We start from the raw sequence: 5,910 nt of genomic DNA on the forward strand, positions 1-5,910 counted from the left end.
GCTGTGAAATGTGGAACTTTTTCATGGGTTCTGTTGGAGTGGAAAATATCCTAACTTGTATAGTTTGTGCTTTTGTTCTCCTTGTTGACATGCCCTTTTCTCTTTAATATTTTTAATAAAATGATCTTCACTAATACAGGAAGAAAAAATCATTAGAATTTTTGAGAAGAGCTGTGAGATGTGGAAATTTTCTTGGGTTCTGTTTGTTTAGATGGAAGAAATCATTGACTTGAGGTGTTGAGGATGGAAGCAAGCGTGAATTGAAGGAGATAGAGAGAGAAAAGAGTGCTGGAGGCGTGAGAGAGAGAAGTCTGTCTCCTTCAATTCATGCTTGCTTCCATCAACGTATGCTTCCCTCAACGCCTCAAGTCAATGATTTCTTCTGTAATACCCCGACCCAATTTTATAGTTAACATATGTGTTCAAGTGATTAATTATCATCTTGAGTCACTTATTTTCTAAAATTAATATAAGAGTATTTAATAAGCCTATTATTTTATAATGCTATTGAATAAGAATTGTAAAGATTATAAATAATTGAATGGCTATTTGTATTATGTATATATATACTAAATATGTACAAAACTATATTAAGTGGGTTAAGTTATTACATACATAGTTAGTGTTTTAATTAAGCATGATGCATGAGATAGTATAGTAGAAATTTCCCCCACATGCAACCAATGGGAATTCAACACATAATGCCAAAGTTTCATGCATGTTGACAAACCCAAAGACCAAGACTTGGCTGGCCATGCAATCACCAAGCTCCACCTCACTTCTTCCTTGACTTTTCTCAAGACAAACATCCAAGAAGCCTTTCTATTCCCACAAGTAAACACAAATCTGAATTCTTACCTCTAACTTTACTCTCTTTTCTCTTAAGGAAAGAGCTAGGAACTCTCTTAAGCCCCTTTTGTCAAACCCATGGGTCCACACGTTAAAAGAAAGCAAGACTCCATCTCATTTCTTCTTCACACTCTCTCAAAGAAACTAGAAGACTCAAGAAACTCTCTTCCTCTCATGCCTACGGGTCCAACACCAAAAAGAAAGAAAACTCTCTCAAGCTCTCTACCTCTCATACTTTTGGGTCCAGCCATTAGGAAAGGGAAATCCTTTCATGCAAGAGTGATTTATTTCTATTTCCCCTCAAGAACCATAAATTTGGTAAGGATTCTAGCTACTCTCACCATAGAATCCATGATTTCTTCAAGGAATTTTCTAGTAATGGTATTTGTGGTTTGTGAAATTAGGAAATCATGAACTTGTAAATCTATAAATTTATAGTGTTTTAAGAAGTTTTGAAATTGTGTTGGTGATTTGTTGAAGGTAGATTAGGGTTTTACTAATTAATGATTGTACATGATTAAGGAAGTAAGAAAAGGTTAGGATGAGTACTTTTGATGTTACTGTTGGGATTTTTGTTGCATTTAATTTTGCTCTAAATGGTTAAATGACTATATATAAGTGTTTTCTAACATGTATAATGAGTTTATAAAAATCCCCATATGATAACAAGACTATTTGCAATCATTTTATGATTTTACAAGAAAATGTTTCAGAGCTGCCTTTGTAACAGATTCTATGTTTATGCATGATAAATTATGTATTAAATTGTATACAGTGAATTTGGATGCTAGGGATATTTCCTATGAAATATAAGACACATATGGTTGTAATGGAAGTGGTCTCACAGCATTTGAATCAATATAAAAATAATGGATTAATTTCTAAGTTGCATGAAATTCTGTTAGGACAGATTTGAGCACATTGTGTTGTATGATTTTTAGTAAATTATGGTTTTATGATTTGACTCCGAAATTGATATGGTATTTACTAGACATCCAGAGGAATTTCTCTGTAAAATTGCATGAAATTTGGATGTGAATTGATAGCCCATTTGTATTTTATTATTGAAGTATATGCTGCTGGAATAAAACAGTGAACAGTAAGGGACATGTCTAACTTTGAGGATTTAATTCTAAAGTTAGGGTGAATGTTTTGAGTTATAATTTAATATGCTTATCATTTGGTATGTCTGGATCATAGATAAATTTTGTGTAACTTGGTTTGAGGTTTAATACTCAAAGGAGAGATTCTAAACCATTTAATTGTTATTTTTATGAAGCTGTTTTGTTCGACATGCCGTATGTTGCCTTATGAGTGTATATGGTTATATGACCATGCTTAAAAAAGCTTATGTTTATGCATGCATTATTGCCATATTCTCAAAGCACCTTTTGAAATGAAGTTGGCTCTTCTAGAGATATGATTTTAATATGAGAATGATGGTTTTTCTTTAGTTTGGTACATCATTTGTTGATATGAGCATAATATGTTTGTGGGAACCTCTTTGAGGTGGGATTAGGATTTCCTTGATTCTAAGAGATAGGCTTTGAGATGAATGTGTAAGTTTATGATAAGGAATAATGGATAGTAATAAGCTTTGATTTTGGTTTAGGTGTTACTAGCCCTAGGCCTAAGCTCCTTCGACTGTAGGCTCTCGGTTCCTCTGTTTTCAGGTAAGGGATAAGTTATATGAGCATTTGGTAAGTCATGAGGTTATTTTATAGTTTATTATGTATTAAAAGATTTTTGATTAGAGATATGACATATAATCATGTTTTTAGACAAAGATATGTTTGTGAGCTTTCAAAACCTTATGTATATGATTTAAGCATATTGTTGCTATTACTAATTTCCACGAACATGATGTTTAAAGAAAATAATGGAAATGCTATTATTGTGAAATGTTATGCAAAATAGGAAATTTCAGTATGATGTAAAAGTATGAAATGTTTTCAGGTTATGTCCTCTGGTGATCTGAACTCGACTAGTAGGGGTTAATTACTAGCTTTCCATGGAAAAATGTTATCTGTTTGGCCATTTAAAGTAAAGGAAATGGGGCTGCCCGTAACTCTAATCTGAATAAAGCCTTCTCCCCAATGTGTACAGACGGCAGGGAGGAATAAAATCTTGAGGGGATGTGCCATCAGGCCTCCCAAAGAGGACAATATCATGCACACGGGGTACCCAAATGTGATGAGGCATTCTCTGTATAGACTTATCAGATATGGACTAAACAATATGTTATGAACAGCTATATTATGTTATTGATCATGAGAGAATGATTTTGTTTAAATGCATTATGAAAAGTTAAAAGCTCTCATGAAAAGAAGTTATGAGGAAAAGAAAAGTTGTTCTTTAAAGATAAAAGTTTCTGAAGTTTTGTTGTGCTTTAAAGATAAAGAATCTGATGAAAAGGTTTTAGTGTTCTGTAAAGATAAAGTTTCTGATGAAAGTACAAGCTTATGTTAAAAAGTTATCAGATATCTGCTCTTTATGAAACGTTAAGTTTTATGATTATGAAAGTTATAATATTTTATGAGAAGAAGTTTATAAAGAAAAGTTTTCTTATTTGACAAGATGTTTCTAGTTTAAGACAAAGTTACCAATTATTTGATTTAAGTTAAAATGATTATTTTGTAATGAGAATACATATATATTGATTTTAAACAATTGATATTATAATTGGTGACTTTGTAAGAAATGAAAGAAATTAAATCCGAAAGGTTATGGTAATATTATTTTGATAAGAAAAGGGAAAACAATTATTTTCCTATGAAGAGCGTATAAGTTATTATTATAAATAATATAAAATACTATGCATGAAAATATGTTCTCCTATCTGCACATTTATAGAATGAAATGATTTGATTTACATGCATCCTTATTAAATTCTCATATATCTTACCTTTACTGAGCTGTGTAGCTCACCCCTTCCACTCTTTCAGTTAATAGGTTTTATTTTGGAGCAAAGGGAGTCTTAGTCGAGTTTTAGAAGGAGCTAGTTTTAGTTTTATGTGTATCGATCCTAAATTAACAATTTGATGTTTAGATTTATAGTATGATGTATTTTAGGATCTAATGAAAGTGGTGTACCTTAAAGTATTAAGAGATGTATTATGTGAAAGTGTGGATATTGAATAATTGGTGGATTATGTTATTCTTGAGTACAGTATAGATGCTCTGAATATCAAGTAAAAAAAAAAAAGAAAGTTATATCAAAAAGTAAAGAAACAAGAATGAAAAGAAAGAGGGAAGTTTTTGTTAAAAGTTTTAGTTGGTTATTGTTAATACCAGGTTTAGGCTTGATATTAACATGTTGGTCATGGTCACAAATCCGGGTATCGGGTTTGGGGCGTGACATCTTCGATCTAAACAAACAGAGCACAAGAAAATTTCCACATCTCACAGCTCTTCTTGAAAACTCCAATGATTTTTTCTTCCTGTATTAGTGAAGATCTTTTTAACAATCCAATTTACTCTATCCTCTTCACTTTCTAGCTTCTACCTAAAGCTTTGCGACAAATCAAAATTTTCAAAATATTTCTCTCTTCCACCTAACCTTTCTCTATGGCTGAATCTCCATGGCTATAACTAGCAGCCACCAATTCCCACACCACTGGGACTTCTCCTCATCTCACTCTCTAGAGTGCTCTTTCTCTCATCTGGGTTTCTCTGGCTCTCTGTTTTCACATTCTCTCACGCCTAGTTGTGGTTGAGCTACTACTTGCACTCACACCCATCGCTGCTAGTGATGCTTCACATTGGCGTCACAACCGCTGATGGTCACTGGTCTCGGTCTCTTATTATTTATTTTCTTTCTCTTTTATTTATTTATTTATTATTTTTTTTTCCTTTTAGAGTTTAGACATTACCGAAACCCTTTTGTCACTCATTTTGTTTCAGTTTGGGTTAGTTTGATGAATGGATTTTCTTGAGTTTGAAAATTGGGGTTTTGGGATATGGCCAAATTTGCTATGATTGAATGAAAAGTGGTCTTCTTGTAGTTGCTGTGTGTATGGGTATGGGTCTATTGGCTTTGGCATTTAGGAAATGTTGATACCAAATCTATGATTTTTTTTTTTCTTTTCTTGATTTCTTTGCCTGAGATCATCAATTTCTTTCATTTATAAATTATAGCACTAACGATGATCCCTTAGATTCTTTCACTAATAAATAACTATGATTCTTAGCTTGATAATAATTTCTTAGTTTGAAGTTTGTTACAATGTATCAGTTTTCTCTCATTCCCTGTGTTACTATTGTGGTTTGAGTTGTAAAATGCACTGAAGATGTTTGGGAAAAAATCTGTTAAAAACTTTGAAATGATGTTAAGCTATTTTATTTGTATGTTGTGTAGTCTTGAGGGAGATTTGTCATATTGAGAAATATGTCATGCTACTCTTTGAATTTTCTAATTCATTTAGGAGATTCATCTTGTTAATGGAAAAAATCAAAACAAATGGTATGGATTGGAATTGTCTTGGCCATGGCATAATTATTTTTGCCTTCCATTGTTGCCATTGTATACTTGAATTGCTGAGCAAGTTGTATCTTCATGTTGTAGCTGATTTTTTGTGTTGATGAATAGATGTAATGTTAACAAATTTGTTTAGCAAATAGCATGTTGTGATGGAGTTCTATTATTAGCTTTTTGAGTCTTAATGCATTTCAATTTTTTATCTAGCCTAAAAAGAGTTGTTCTTGTTGGGGAGACCAATAATTCTTTCTGTTTGAATATGCTTGGAGCAAGTACTAAAATCTGAGGATGACTTAAAGAACACAAATTATATTATCCACAGCTTCATAGCTACTCTTCACCAGAAAGCCAGTCTATATGATGGATTTTCATGGAAATACCATTGGTGCTCTAATTTTTTGTCATATTACAACTTCGGGTTCTCCTTACTTGTCTCCAATTGCTCAAAGGAAAAAAAATTAATTGAGTCTCAAAAAGGATCAATGGATAAATTTGTTATTAGTAATAAAAAAATACAACACAAAATTTAGATGAAAATATCACAAATGAGCAAGAAATTCATCAAAAAAAAAAGTTAGAAGATA

At 32.1% G+C, this 5,910-nt stretch overlaps 1 long non-coding RNA gene across 1 annotated transcript; it reads left to right on the forward strand.

The window, feature by feature from the left end:
- Window positions 1-1,001: 1,001 nt before the first annotated feature.
- Window positions 1,002-3,147, forward strand: LOC115974401. The gene is made up of 3 exons (XR_004087913.1): window positions 1,002-1,167; window positions 2,462-2,522; window positions 2,806-3,147. It is a non-coding gene; the product is annotated as an uncharacterized LOC115974401 (long non-coding RNA).
- Window positions 3,148-5,910: the final 2,763 nt, after the last annotated feature.

This window comes from Quercus lobata, chromosome 2 (assembly GCF_001633185.2).
Source record: "Quercus lobata isolate SW786 chromosome 2, ValleyOak3.0 Primary Assembly, whole genome shotgun sequence".
Lineage (NCBI taxonomy): Eukaryota > Viridiplantae > Streptophyta > Magnoliopsida > Fagales > Fagaceae > Quercus > Quercus lobata.